A 16,519-nucleotide genomic window follows, 5' to 3' on the forward strand; every position below is an offset into this window, starting at 1 on the left:
TAAGTTGCTGCTCCCTGCATTCTGAGACTCCATTGTCTTCCTGACATAGCAATACATGGAACATTGGAAGAATAGTTTGAATTTTTGTGCTGTAGACTGAAAGAATCTCAAGCTGCTTAAATTGAGGGTGATTGACACCTTAACAAACCTTCACTGCAGTTGCAGATCTAGTAAAAGAAAGTGACATTGTCATCTGATCTCCAGCTTTGTGAAGCTTAATTAACAAAGGAAGTATTCCTGGGTATTGTGAAGTGAGAAGATGACAGAGAAAGGCCCCATGAAATATTTAGTATCTATGGCCTTTCTTTAGTGACCCTTCCTCCATTTGTGAACAATTTTCCTTTTCTGCTATCTCTGTAGCCCAGCAGGAATTGTTATTTAAAATCCTATACCTGTGAGCGAGTTTTTTTTCAAATCTACACCGTCCCCTCGTAACTGAAATAACTTAGGTAAGTTTAAAAGTAAGGGAAAAGTTCAAATTTATCTCATACATGAGAACACATAATAAAATCTGTTTTTGGACCATAAAGAGTCCTTAATGAAACTTAGGTCAGAAAAGTCTGCAGATTGCAACAGAATGTAAAACTTGAAAATGATATGGAGTTCCACAATTTTGCAACTTCAGAGAAGAATTAATTTGGGAATGAAATAGAGTATTAGCAACTATCACCCAAGTGTCAGCAATCATAAATTCACGACTTTAATTCTTAAATTGCAACATAATACCATTAACCACAACAAATTATCCATTGTAAATTGGTCTTGCATCTTGATTAGTACCTTGTTATTTATAGATTCTGAATTGACATGGATTAACAAATTAAGTGTAGGAATGAACAATTTCTTGTAATGCTCTTCATGCATGTGTCAGAACCACTGATAATGAAATGTCTATCCTCTAATCCCATGTGTAATAGTTGTTAGTTGCACTGAACCTTAGAAAATGAAATAACTGCTCTGTTGCCTTATTTCTACCTACACTTCCTTCCCTTTCCAGGAAATATGTATTCAAAATTTAATTTCCATAGATAGTGGTTAATCTATCTATAGCTGCTTTGCAAAGATGAGTTTAGAGTAAATGTGCTTCACTTCACAGCTGCATTTAATTGAGTATGACACTAAGGAGCTTTACCAAAGCTGGAGTAAATAGGAATCAGGTGGAAAACTCTCTAATGAGGTCATATCTGATAAATAGGAAGATGGTGTGGTTATTGGAGGTCAGTCAACTCAGCTCCAGGATATTCCTGCATAGTATCCTCTGCCCAACCATCTTCAGACATTTCATCAATGACCTTCCCCGATCATAAGGTCGGAAGAGGGGATGTTTGCTGATTGTTTAACAATGTTCAGCACCATTCAAGACTCTTCAGTTGCTGAAGTAGTCCATGCCCAAATGCAATAAGGCCTGCACATGGGCACTGCTGCCTCACTTCACCAGAGACCCAGGTTCACTTCCCGCATCAGGTGACTCTGTGTAGAGTTTGCACATTCTCCCCGTGTCTGCGTGGGTTTCCTCTGGGTGTTCTGGTTTCCTCCCACAATCCAAAAAAATGTGCAGGTTAGGTGAATTGGCCACACTAAATTGCCCGTAGTTTTAGGTGAAGGAGTAAATGTAGGGGAATGGGTCTGGGTGGGTTGTGCTTCAGCGGGTTGGTGTGGACTTATTGGGCTGAAGGGCCTGTTTCCACACTAAGTTATCTTAAAAAAAAATTATACTGGCTTGGTCTGATAAGTGGCAAGTAGCATTCGCACCACACATGAACCAGACAATCACCATCTCCAGCAAATGAGAATCTAACCATTGACCTTTGATGTTCAATGTCATCATCACCTCTGAGGTCCTCATTACCAATATCCTGGGTATTACCATTGACCAGAGACTAAACTGGGCTCACCGTATAAATACTGTCTACAAGGTTAGAAGCTCAGAATCTTGAACTGAATAACTCAGGCCTGACTCCACAAACAATGGCTTCCTTTTATAAAGCACAAGCCAAGAGCATGGTAGGACAAGACATCTAGAAACATGGGAAAAGCACCACCTTCAAGCCAACAATCAGCCTGACTTGGTTCTTTCAGTGTTGTTGGCTCAAAATCCTGGAACTCCTTCTCTCACAGCATTATGGGTGCACTTACACCACATGGACAGTAACAATTCAAGAAGTCAGCTCCTTGAAAACATTTGTATTTGTCTCAGTTGCTTTCTGTGGCTCACTACCTTCTGGTGAAGAAATGCCAAGAGCTCCCAGCTAATCATGAGCTGTTGAACTGTTGGTGGTGGCTGTTGTTGGTATGACAATGAGTTGAGGCTGAGAAACATCAGTGAATCACAAAAATTCTTCTCAAGGGCAAGAAGTGCAGGCTCAGTCAACAATTCTCTCATCCCTAAGTGAATAGAAAAAGATAAAATATCAACAAAGTTTGGTCACAACAGCGAAAAGTAGCTGCCGATCAGGATACACTATTGTGATAACCTTAGTTCTTTTGCTCTTCAGTACATGCAACTTTGTTCTTATCACAAAACCTTAGATCTGCATTCAACCTAAATTCAACCCCTGGTTTTTCATAATTATCTCCAACAAGGGCTTAAATTCAATTGACTATTTTTAGCTCTTCTTTTAGATGTTGCTCCTTGCATAACAGACTTAAATGGTTGACAAAGTGATAAACTTAGGTGATCAATTCATAAATGTTTTCATGACACATTTGTGCTTTTACAGTAGGATTTCCAAACTGAAGAATAATTACTCTAAATTACCAAAATATGAAAGCTAATAATTGAATTGCTATTAATTTCACAGCCAAATAAGCCATTAGATTGACTAACAGAAACTAGAGAGATGTTATTTGTGCTTGGTTTGTGGTAATTATTTTCATGGAATATAATGAGTTTAGAGTCATCGAGATGAACACCACGGAAACAGACCCTTCCATCCAACTCATCCATTCCGACGAGATATCCTAACCTACACTAGTCTCATTTGTCAACACTTGCCCCATAACCCTTTCACCCCTTCCTATTCACATACCCTTCCAGATGCCTTTTAAATATTGTAATTGTAAAAGCCTCCATCTCTTCCTCTGGCAGCTCATTCCATACATGCACCACTCTCTGATGGAAAATGTTGCCCCTTAAAATCTTTTTTAAATTTTTTCTGTCTTACTCTAAACCTATGCCCTTTAGTTCTGGACTCCCCACCCCAGGGAAAATGACTTATCTATTTTCCTTATCCATACCCCTCATGGTTTTATAAAGATCTATAAGGTCACCCTGCAGCCTCCAATGCTCGAGAGAAAACAGCTCCAGCCTATTCAGCCTATCCCTTTAGCTCAAATCCTTTGTTAGATGAATTCAGGATAAAACATTTAATTGAAAGCAAATAGTCAAGCTTGTGGTGAGATTCTTGAACAGAAAATTGCTTCATCCCTAGAGGACTGCTTATTAATTTTGAGATTGCTATCAATGAAAAGAAAGCATTTAGGGAACAGTGAGTGTTCGGCTGCTGGTCAGTAGGTGAGGTTGAGCTGTGCTACCTGTTTAATGAAATCCTACAGAAGTAAGTGGCATATACATACATAACTGAGCAACCACAGAATCAAGGGAGCTGAGAGTGAGAAGCATTCTGCATTGAACCTTAAAAAATAAGACTGGGAGTATGCCATTCAGCCCTTTGAGATTGTTCTGTCATTCAACGTGATCATGGCTGACTATCCAATTCCGTATCCTATTCCTGCTTTCGCCCCATTTCCTTTGACACTTTTAGCCCCAAGAGCTATATCTAACTTCCTGAAAACATTTGGTGTTTTAGGCTCAGTTGCTTTCTGTGGCTCACTACATTCTGGTGAAGAAATGCTAAGAGCTTCCAGCTAATCTATTGAACAGCTGGTGGTGGCTGTCGTTGGTACGACAATGAGTTGAGGCCGAGAAACATCGGCGGATCATAAGCCACAGGTGAGTGTTGGGTTGGTGGTGTGTGAGGATTTATGGAGTGGGGATTTTGGGACTTTAGAGTGAGGAGAAAGGTTAGTGGCAAAGGCAAGGTGGTGGCTGTCAATGGGCTCTCCCTTCCAAATGCTACGTCCCTCTATCGGCCAGTTTGAATGATGGACCAGCACATCATACATCCCACCCCTCAAAAGTTGTGTTCCACACTTTGTAACTTCCCCACTAGTCACTTTTTTTGAGTTAATATCTGTAGCACAGCATGAGACCCCAAAGGCTAGTTATCGACCTCAATTGATGGCAGGTCAAGAAGGCAGTCTAATGTTATCATAAATACAACAGAATAACTCACAGAATCACTACAGTGTGAAAGCAGGCCATTTGGTCCATTAACTCCACACCAACCCCTGAAAAAATTCCACTCAGGCCCAGCACACCCAACCTATCCCTGTAATCTTGTATTTTTCATACCTAATCTACCTAGCCTGCACATCCCTATTGTCAATTTAGCATAGCCAATCCACCTAACTGGCTCATCTTTAGACTGTGGGAGGAAACCATAGCACCCGTAGGGAATACCCACAGACACAGGTGCACACAGACTGTCACCAGAGGCTGAAATCAAGCCCAGGTTCCCTAGCACTTTGAGGCAGCAGTGGTAACCACTGAGCAATCTGTCCTTCGCTACAAAACAAGAGCTTATAAATTTTCTTTTGAGTTTCCATAGGTTTCTCTAATCTTACCCATTCAAAGTCATGTCAGAACACCAGTGGTGGTCCTTTTGAGTCCCAGGGCAATATATTTTATTTAAAATGTCTATCCTGTGAAGTCTGTTTAGCAGTATGGCTGGTCATTTCCTCATTTTGCACCTCCTTCCTTTTTTTGAATAAAGGAGTTATATAAAGTTGCATAAATGTTTGAATTTGCACAATACGGTCAAATAAAACTTTGCATGTTACTGCAGTCCATCTGTAGAAAGTGATATGCCTTGCAATGTGAGTCTACAATCATAAAATTGTGCTTGTAGCTCAGCAATCCAAAATAGACAATAAAGAATCAGCAACTTGCTTTCTGCCCAATGGGAATAATTTTAAACTGAGATAATGTGTATCACTGAAAATACTCAATAGCCCATCCATTACACACAAGCTATCCACACCAATGATATCAATGGAAATAAAAGTCTTATGGACTGCATAATAAACAGGGAGTATAAATAACTGGTTTACACCATTGACAAAAATGAAAGATTCCACTTTTTACTTCAACAATAGAAAAGAAAATTATGCAGGTAACACTCCATATCGCAAACCAGCCATCCAGCCAACTGAACTACCACATCCCTTATTCAGGTGTTATGCATTTACAAAAAGAAAATTTCAAAGATCAGTTTTACTTTTCCCCCCTCACTATGAAGCTTTTCTTACAATTGATTGTATGTAAAGCTGCAAGGGAAGTATTACTTCCAGATGGAATTCAGAATATCAAGGGCATTGACAGGAAGTCAATCTTCATAACAGAAGGCAGGAATAAGGACTATTGAAGTATATAACCAATATAAGCAAAGGTCCCCAAATCTTGTACCAAGGAACTCTGCCTATATAGATTTCTCAGCAACTTGTTTGGCTTGGTTTCAAAACTCTTTAAATATTGGTGATACTTTTCTGCGTATGTCTTACCCAGCTTAAAAAAAAATCATTACATGTGTATTATGATTAGCTGCAATTCATTGCTGCTAATGAAATTATGTTCCTAGGAATTAAAGACTTCAAGCTGTGCAGTCCTACAATTTTGTTAATGTTTTATAAATTATGAAGCAACTGCAAATTGCTCTTGTTTGTTTAAATGGAAGAAAAGATAGTCCTTTGCCTTTCCAGTACATTTGCATTCTCTTATCATTGAAAATGTAGATTAATTATTATTTCTTTTAATACAATATAAAAGAATAAAGTTCACAAATATATGCATGAAATATAAAGTGGAAATATGTCAATGTGAGTTCCACCTGGATCAAATGAAGATCAGTATTACCTTGCAAAATTCAATTTATATTTAAATTAAAAACTTGAAATAATTTATCAGGTGAAACATACCTCAGGAAATATAAAACTTTAATAGAGCTATGTGTTTGTTCTTGTAACTGAATATCTCCTCAGCAGATAAGCTTGAATTTGGCTTGTAAAATAATAATTAGCATGTATCTTTCCCTTATCACAATATTTACTACTTCGTACTCCCACTTTATCATGAGGCTATAGTTAAAATGTTTTTTTTCCATTTGAGAGACAAATGATATGATTTAGAACTAGGATCATCCAGCAAGAGCTGTTCCACAAGCTGTACAGTTGGCCTTGCTTGATCTTCTCCTCTGTTTAGAATGCCATGTCTGTTAGTGAAAGAGAAATACTCACCACTATTTTCTCAAAGAATTTGCAGTGGTCAATAAATGCTGGCCTTGCCAGCAATGTCCACATCCCTAGAAAGAATATATAGAACAAATTTGATTTACAGAATGAGACAGGCAGGGGGTATTTTGTTCAGATAATTGGTCTGATCGTAAACGAGCAGTAATTTGAGTGCTGGTTATCCAACTGTGCCTCCGTTATCCAGCTATGCACACCATAATGTCGTTTAACTGATAATTGATCACTTGGGTAATTGATCTGATTGTAAGCAAGTGGTAATTTGAGTGCCGCTTATTGAGCATGCCTCGATTATCCAGCAATGCATGTCATAATGCCGATTAACTGAATGCTGAGTTGCTTAGCACCATTTTTACACGACCTTGAGATCTTGTTTGGATAATCCGAAATTCGGATTTTTGATGTTTGAACAATCGAGGTTGTTCTGTTTATAATCTTTTAAACTCCTACAGGTCAGAATATCATGGAGGCCTCTGGGTCTATACTCGGAGTTTAGAAAGATGAGGGGAGATCTAATTGAAACTTACAAAATACTGAATGGCCTGGACAGTGTGGATGTTGGGAAGATGTTTCCATTGGTAGGAAACACAGGACTCGAGGGCACAGCTTTAGATAAAGGGAAGTCCTTTTAGAACAGAGATAAGGAGAAACTTCTTCAGCCAAAGAGTGGTGAATCTATGGAATTCATTGGCACATAAGACTGTAGAGGCCAGGTCATTGAGTATATTTAAGACTGAGATAGATAGGGGATCAAGGGTTACAGGGAGAAAGCAGGAGAATGGGGTTGAAAAACTTAATAGCCATGATTGAATGGTGGAACAGACACGATGAGCTGAATGGCCTAATTTCTGCTCCTGTGTCTATGATCTTGTGGATTTACATACCTCATTGATTTGTAGCATGGTGCCAACTAAGCACAGTGGCTTAACTCAGTTATGTGGATCCTTGCTAGGTTTTAAGATAACCAAACCAAAACCATAACATCATGATAGTAAACACAGATCAGGACTGCACTGGCTGAAATAGCTCAACAAAATGGCTTGCTAAACAGGGCAACAATGGAAGTTTTATGAAAGGGGGAATTTGGTGCTGATTAATAAGTAATTCATATCGGGGACATCAAAACATGACTAAATATCTAAATAATTAAAATATAGTTATTTCACCAGACCACATAGTCTACCTGTCATCCCATCCAACCACACTCAAAGCTTCTCTTACTGCATTCCCAATGTTTACTGCAAACTAATGTCTACTTGTCATTATCCAATAGGGTCATATCACAATACAGGCAATTAGATAATTCCAAATGTGTGCTTTTATTTAGGAATACACAAATATATGGCTTCTCCTATACTTTACATATCCTTATATTTACATAGATATAGTGTTTTGGTTTTCAATCTGTTTAAATGTACTGATGGAATTGTCCTGCTAAGTCTTTCTGCTGGAAGAGATTTGATGGTTTATTTTGCCATAAAATATTAAATAAACAATTGCACAAGGGGCATTCATTTTTTTGGCACTGTTTCAAAAAATATTGCAGGTGGCTTCCTGTTGTATAATGCAAGTATCTTTGCCTTTTTTAGTCCCATTTTCTATTATCTCAAAAGTGATTTGAACATTTTCAAATTGTTACATCCACTTTTTCCTTCAAAAGCGAAGTGAAGTTCAGTTTACATGAATATTGAATACAAGACACTTACAACGCTTGTGCATTTCACATTTTTAGCATTCTATGATGAGTGGTCAAAGCATAAAGCTGAATTTATTATTAACATAAACTTGATGAATGTTATGTGCAAAGCAAAAGAATTTGGTTTCCCTTTGGACACACCATTCATTTTCTTTTTATCACTGACATGCTCCATTTTTAATGGTGTTTGTAGTTCAGGAGTAAATATGCTGCCCTAACCCACCACTCATTCATCTCTACAAAGTGTGTGCTGATGGATATTTGAGTACTTGTGACTTTAATACAGAATGCGCAGGCAGGAAAGAAGGGAGGGATGAAACAGAACAAAAAAGAAATTTCAACCATAGCTTTTGAAGATGACCTGTGGAAACATTGCCACCATGTCTCTAGGATATCAGTTAAAATTATGATAGAGAACTGCTTTGGAAATTAATAACAATAGCCATAGGGCATGGAACCATCTCTTTGAAAGTGAAGACTCCATAAAAGTGAAATATGTGGAAAGTTTATGTAGTGAAGTCAACATGTCAGAAATAATTTACAAATCACTTTTATTTTGTTAACCTTTTTAAACATTTGCTTCTTAATTCTTACAGGATCAGCGAACTTTTTGATTTTCAAATCATCCCTCTTCCACCTTCAATCAGGAAAAGTTAACTGCTCCTATGGACTTTTCACTGTATGCCATTATTGTGATCAAGGTAAAAATGCCAACCCTATTAGACCATACCGCTGCTCTTTCATTAGAGAGGGGTGACTGATGGTTTAACCTGAGCATCACCATGTCTCGGGTAAGAGGAAAGATGACCTCAACTGGTGCAGGAATCAAAGTCCTGCTATTGGTGTTATCTCTACATTGCAAACCAGCTGTTCAGCCAATTGAATTATTTAACACAGGAGGCAGATGATATGTTATAATGAAGAAAAGTTGTCATATTTTGCTGGTTTTACCCCAACTGCTCCTAATGATTGTATTGTACACCACTGAATGCACCACCCTGAAACAGAGGTTGAGGGGGTGTTAAAAGTAGCAGTGAATACACAATTGTGGGTAAAAATAGAAAATTTTGGAAAAGCTCCGCAGGTCTGGCAGCATATGTGGAGAGAAATCAGAGTTAATGTTTCCGGTTGAGTGACCTGTCCTCAGAACTAGTGATCACTGGGCAAATGTTGGTTTATATGCAGAAGATAGGTTGGGGGGAGGCAGTAAAGAATAAATGATAGTTGGGGATAGAGGCTAAAGAGACAGGACAGTTAGTCAAAGGAGTGGATAGCAAGCTGGCTAGGACAGTGAAAAGCTGTGAATGGGGACTATTAGTGGCTAATAATGGTTGGTGTGTAATTGGAGACTGTGATAACAAGGCCTCGTGTGTGTGTGTGTGTGGGGTTGAGGGACGAAAGACATGGGAGATCTCCAGCCCTAAAGTTATTGAACTTGATATTGAGTTCAGAAGGCTGCAGGGTACCCAGGTAGAAAATGAGGTGCTCTGGAGAATTATAGGTAAACTGAACTTGTTAAATTAACTCTTGGATGCTGCCTGACCTGCTGTGCCTTTCCAGCACCACTATAATCTTGACTTCAATATTAACCTGCCCGTTCTAAAATGCTTTTGATATTATAAACCAGATGGGAGTGAATAGCTCACTTCTTAAAATACATTGAGTACGTGACCTCCGCACATCACTGCAATACACCCCACATATTCCTCAGACCGATTTTAAAACCAACTGCTCCAGCCTAGATGCTACTCAAATTAAAGTCATCATGCCTTCCTCCTTACATTGTGCATTGCTTACCTGGGTCATTTTATCTTGGGACTGGTTACAGTTATGAGCTGGAAAATTTGTTGCTGGAAAAGGGCTTATGCCCAAAACTTTGATTCTCCTGCTCCTTTGATGCTACCTGACCTGCTGCACTTTTCCAGCAACACATTTTCCAGCTCTGATCTCCAGCATCTGCAGTCCTCACTTTCTACTGGTTACAGTTATGGCAGTGCCAACTACTGAGCTCTGGCACTGCCAGGCCTCCTGGAATTGTCGGCCAAGAAGATTTGTCAGCAATCTCTTCCTACTGAGGGGTGGGAGTCCTACTCCACATCATTATATCTCACTCCTGGCATTGGTAAGGATGCAGAACAGGTTTCCTCTGAAACTTCCAATTGACCATTAACTTTCCTTCCAGGAGGGTGTAAACTATCCTCTCTCACTTCACATCACCCCACCCCCATAGGTGTCTGCCCACTAAATCAGATGATCGAATAATTGGTCAACGAGGCAGGCTTTTAGCAATACATGCCTTTAAGGAGGAAAGTAGGAAGTGAGGCATTGATATGCAGAAAAGGACTTCAAGAGGTTGTGCTGACTCAACTGAAGGTGTTACCACCAGTTATGGAACAGTCATGGACTGGGGTGTACAAAGTTAAATGTTCCACAACCACTTGATGAAGGGGCAGCACTGCAAAAGCTGGTGCTTCCAAATAGACCTGTTGGACTGCAACCTGCTGTTGTGATTTTTAATGATGGAACAGCTATAGCCAAGAAAGCACAAAAGGTCAGAACAAAAATACCTCAGTTATTTCGGGGAGATTAGTCTTAACAATATAGTTCAAAGTCAACAGGCACCAAATTATGGTGGCTCTGCATAAATGCAAATGAAAATTAATTTTTTTACAATGCATCAATGAATAATGCATGATTATGTAGTGATCAGAGAAATGTCATGTATAGAAAAGCTGCATTAAAATATTTGTTTTCAATGTAAACATTATCAGGTTTGTGAGATCAAGGGATGCAGTATGTTTCATTGAAAGCAATCAAAATATCTAAATTCAATTGTTTCCCCAACTGAAATCAACTTGCTCAGACCAGAGAATAAACCTAGGAAAGTTAGCGGCCAAAAAAATGTGGTGCTGGAAAAGCACAGCTGGTCAGGCAGCATCCGAAGAACAGGAGAGTCGATCTTTCGATAAAGAGCTTATGCTTGAAACATCAACTTTCCTGCTCCTCGGATGCTGCCTGACCAGCTGTGCTTTTCCAGCACCACATTTGTTGACTCTATCTCCAGCATCTGTAGTCTTCACTTTCAACCTAGGAAAGTTGTATTGCTTACAGCTTTATAGTACATTAGACAATAGGTGCAGGAGTAGGCCATTCTGCCCTTCGAGCCTGCACCACCATTCATTATGATCATAGCTGATCATCCTTAATCAGTATCGTGTTCCTGCCTTATCTCCTTATCCCTTGATTCCACTATCCTTGAGAGCTCTATCCAACTCTTTCTTAAACGAATCCAGAGACTGGGCCTCCACTGCCTTCTGGGGCAGTGCATTCCACACACCCACCACTCTCTGGGTGAAGATGTTTCTCCTCATCACTGTCCTAAATGGTCTACCCTGTATTTTTAAACTGTGTCCTCTTGTTTGGCACTCACCCATCAGCAGAAGCATGTTTCCTGCCTCCAGAGTGTCCAATCCTTTAATAATCTTATACATCTCAATCAGATCCTCTCTGTCTTCTAAACTCAAGGGTATACAAGCCCAGTCGCTCCAATCTTTCAACATAAGATAGTCCTGCCATTCCAGGAATTGACCTTGAGAACCTACATTGCACTCCCTCAATAGCCAGAATGTCTTTCCTCAAATTTGGAGACCAGAACTGCAGACAATATTCCAGGTGTGGTCTCACCAGGGCCCTGTGCAGAAGAACCTCTTTGCTTCTATACTCAATCCCTCTTGTTATGAAGGCCAGCATGCTATTAGCTTTCTTCACTACCTGCTGTACCTGCATGCTTGCCTTCATTGACTGGTGTACAAGAACACCCAGATCTCTTTGTACTGCCCCTTTACCTAACTTGACTTCATCTAGGTAGTAATCTGTCTTCCTGCTCTTGCCACCAAAGTGGATAACCATACATTTATCCACATTAAACTGCATCTGCCATGCATCTGTCCACTCACCTAACCTAACCTGTTCAAGTCACCCTGTAATCCCCTAACATTCTCCTCACATTTCACCCTGCCACCCAGCTTTGTATCATCAGCAAATTTGCTAATGTTACTATTAATACCATCTTCTATATCATAAATATATATCCATTCCCCTACATTTACCCCTTTACCTAACACTACGGGCAATTTAGCATGGCCAATTCACCTGACCTGCACATCTTGGACTGTGGGAGGAAACCGGAGCACCCGGAGGAAACCCACGCAGACACGGGAAGAACGTGCAAACTCCACACGGTCAGTCGCCTGAGGCGGGAATTGAACCCGGGTGTCCAGCGCTGTGAGGCAGCAGTGCTAACCACCGTGCCGCCCATCTTTGTTTCCTGTTAGCCAATCAATTTTCAATCCAAGTCAGTATTTTGCCCCCATACCATGCACCCTAATTTTGCTCACTAACCTCCAATGTGGGACTTTATCAAAGGCTTTCTGAAAGTCCAGGTACACTACATCCACTGGATCTCCCTTGTCCATCTTCAGAGTTACATCCTCAAAAAATTCCAGAAAATTAGTCAAGCATGATTTCCCCTTCATAAATCCATGCTGACTCTGACCTATCCTGTTACTGCTATCCAGATGTGTTGTAATTTCATCCTTTATAATTGACTCCAGCATCTTTCCCACCACTGGGATTAGCTTCCTAGACAACGTTTAAGAACTTTCACACGTTAATGCAAGCTTTTGAATTGTAAATTTATCCATTTGGTAAATAAAACTTTGAACTCCTGTAAATAATTTGTTGACATCAGTGATAATGTAACATAAATCTACTAATCTATGTGGAACATTGAAATGTTTCCAACACCTTTTTAATGGAAGATTTACTTCTTGTCTCTGTGCATAACAATTCACAACCACTCCAAAGGTTAATATGAATGACACAATCAACATTGTGATAGCTACAAGTTTCTGTATACATAAGTCAGTTTAAATCAGCAAGTGCAATTTTTTTACTTCTAACTTATTTCTGCCTGCATCCCCTGTGGTCATTTTCAATTCAGTGTTTTGTCAGTAAAGATTAATATTAATAAGAACAGAAACACAGCAATGAAACCAGTCACTGATCTAAATAACAAAACATTTGTTTTTAGCACCTTAAAATACTTTGTCAGTCCATGTAAATATCAGTTGGGAAATGCAGTCAGTACTCACATAGAAGCAGGCTATGTTATTGTACAGCCACGCCATGTGCAAACCTCAGCATCACATGCATGATGATGTCTGAAAGGCTTATACATAACTTAAGCTGATAATATTTTAACATTTCCTGAGCTGTGTTTCCTGCTTACACACAGGAGAGTGATCACCACAGGGTGGGGTTGTGCTTGATCGTCATATGCTCGTGCACATGTTACCAACAAGCTCAACCCTTCCTTTTCTATCATTGTAGGATGAAACATGAACGTGAGGCTCCAGACTCTTGGGAAGCTTTTTTTTAGGGGGCGCTTCCTGATCACTGCACCCTCAGAGTTGTTGAGGAAGATTTGGTGAGTGAGGACCAATACTGGTCCTGTACTGATTGTGAGATTGAAGTGGCAGAAGCCAGTCAGCAGCACTTTTATCAGAAGTGTAGCTTGTCTTACCTAATCCTTTACTGACGGTTTGTTCTTCTTCACTAATGAGTGCTTTTTTTTTTCCGTCCCGTAGGTCTAAGCAGTCAAAAGACCGTGAAATAGAAAAGTGTTCAGCGGAACTCCAATAGAAGTGCTTCTGAGGATGAATCCTATGACATCTCAGAGAATTTATCAGCAAGACATTCACCTCTGCCCTCCACCAGCACTGAGACTATCACTTTGTGAAATACCTTAGCTAGTGTAGACTTAGGTGCAATTCCATGTAAACATTGAGTGTTTCTACACAGGAAAAGTATTCCAATACGGAAACAGACCCTTCAGTCCAAATCATCCACGCCGACCAGATATCCGAAATTTATGTAATCCTGTTTGCCATCTCTTGGCCCTGCAAGGCCTGACTTTGAATAGCTGAGCTTTTAGCTCAGGAGTCCACTTAAATTAGTTAGATTACTCCAGTTCTTCTTGAGAACCTCTGAGCTAATTTTGATAAACAACTTCAGGCTCCACCAAGAAATACTGTATCGCTGGGAGATCCAAAAGTATAGTCATATTTTTATTTGCTGAAAGAAATCATGAGTGCTTTCGTAGATTGCTGATGGAGCTCAATTGCAAAATTTAGTTGGAATTCATTTATATATTAAGCATTTTGAAATGTTCAGCTGTAGATTGATCCAGCTTGAGCCTAGGTATATCCCTTTCCCTTGATTACCTTTATTTAATTACATGCCATAATTGAACCACCATTCCTCCTATAAAAGAATGACAATTGTTCTTTGATTGCATCTATTCCTCCAATGGTTGCAAACTGAAGTGGTCTGTTTTGAAACTGCCTTGCTGCAGTCTGAACTTTCCTATTGCTGTTTCAGAAAATCACCTGAAAATGACCCAGCTGACAACATTCAGCTATGCTAGCTGGGCAGAATTGGCACTGATATGGAGATTTCCCAAAAAGCATTGACAGGACAAATGCAATCCACCCCACCACCCCGCCCCCCTCACTGTGACTGATATCTTGCTGCACATTCATCATCAGCAGCAATCCCTCGCAGATAATGATGACTTCCTTCCATTCTTAGGGTGAGTCGATGGGGGCTATACACACCAATGCAGCTTCTGCAGGCTCTGTTACACATGGGTGGGGTGTTGGCGTGGTACGCACTCCTTTCCCTGTTTGCTCCCAACTTCTGCTTTTTCCTAACAGGAAATCCCGAGGTGCTCAATACCTTCCCAGATTCTCCTCCTCCACTCAGGACATTCTTGGTCCAGTGAGTCCTGGTGTCCGTGGGAATGCCACACTTCGCCAGTGAGGCCTTGAGGGTATCCCTGAAGCCCTTCCTATGTGTACCGGGGGGTGGGGGGTCACCTGCCGTTTTGGAGCTGGGAGTAGAGCACCTGCTTGGGAAGTCTCATGTCTGTCATGGAGACAATGTGCCCAGCCCATCGGAGCCAATCAAGGGAGGTCAGTGTCTCAACACTGGGGATGTTCGTCTGGTTGAGAACACTGCTGTTGGTGCGACTTTTTTATGTCAGTTCATGTAAATTCATAGGGTCTTGCGCAGGCAGCAATGGTGCTCTATTGCTTTGTGGTGTCTGTTGTAGACAGTCCACATCTCAGAGCTATCTAGGGAAGCAGGATCACCACAGCTCTGCAAACCAGGATCTTGGTGTTGGATCTGATGTTGTTGTCCTCGACCACACTTTTCCTCAGGCGGCCAAAGGCTGAACTAGCACACTCGTACCTCTTAGCATAACAATGTCATCTAACTGTGGGTTAGTGAGCAGGTCCCATTTCTCTAACCCACAAATAAAGCTCCTGTCCAATTTGCAAGGTTCAGTTTACCTGAGGGACTGCATTGTTTGTGATAACATGAGTTCTTCTTTCGAGTGCATTTACACAGGACAATATTTCAGAATAATCTTCCCCTGTTACAGAAGTACTGTATTCCATAATCAAACACACCACTCCCCCTCCTTTCTTGCCATATTTCCTATCCTTCCTATAGCATCTAAAACCCGGTGCATTGAGCTGCCAGTCTTGTCCATCTCTCAGCTAAGTTTCTGTACTAGCTATGACGTCCCAATCACATGTTCTGAAATATGCCATGAATTCACCAGTCACACCCTTTGATTAGGATTTGGGAAGTCATGTTGAGGTTGTAGAGGACATTGGTGAAGCCTCTTCTGAAATACTGTGTCCAGTTCTGGTTGCCCAGTTACGGGAAGGATATCATGAAGCTGGAGAGGGTTCAGAAGAGATTTACCAGGATGTTGCCAGGTGTAGAAGGTTTGAGTTACAAAGAAAGGCTGGAACTTTTTTCACTGGAGCATAGGAAGTTGAGAGGCGACCTGATAGAAGTTTATAGAATAATGAGGGATGTGTGTCGAGTTAAAAGTAGTTGTCCTTTCCCTAGGATGGGGGTTTGTAAAACCGGGGGCACATTTTTAAGGTGAGAGGAAAGAGATTTAAAAAAGGCGTAAGAGGCAAATATTTTACACAGAGGATGGTTCACGTCTGAAATGAACTTCCTGAGGGTGTGGTGGATGTGGGTACAATTACAATATTTAAAAGACATTTGGATAAGTATATGAATAGGAAAGGTTTGGAGAGATATGGGCCATGAACAGGCAGCTGGGGCTAGATTAGTTTGGGATTATGTTCGGCATGGACTGGTTGGACCAAAGGATCTGTTTCTGGACTGAGCAATGAACATTATATTAAGAGGAAAAGCCAGGATAGACAAAAATGAAATATTTCCCCAGGTTACAGATTCTAGAACTCGGGGACAAAGTTGAAAAATTCGGGCCAGGCTGTTTAGGAGAGATGTTGGGAAGCACTTCTACACACAAAGGATGGTAGAGATTTGGAACTATGTTCCACAAAG

The 16,519-nt window shown here is 40.4% G+C and overlaps 1 long non-coding RNA gene across 1 annotated transcript; it reads right to left on the minus strand.

The window, feature by feature from the left end:
- Positions 1-1,674: 1,674 nt before the first annotated feature.
- On the minus strand, positions 1,675-13,248 carry LOC122549598. Its single transcript, XR_006311604.1, has 3 exons — positions 13,216-13,248; positions 6,355-6,419; positions 1,675-2,385 (listed from the first exon to the last, which is right to left on the minus strand). It is a non-coding gene; the product is annotated as an uncharacterized LOC122549598 (long non-coding RNA).
- Between the last annotated feature and the right edge of the window lie 3,271 nt (positions 13,249-16,519).

This window comes from Chiloscyllium plagiosum, chromosome 4 (assembly GCF_004010195.1).
Source record: "Chiloscyllium plagiosum isolate BGI_BamShark_2017 chromosome 4, ASM401019v2, whole genome shotgun sequence".
NCBI classification, from domain to species: domain Eukaryota; kingdom Metazoa; phylum Chordata; class Chondrichthyes; order Orectolobiformes; family Hemiscylliidae; genus Chiloscyllium; species Chiloscyllium plagiosum.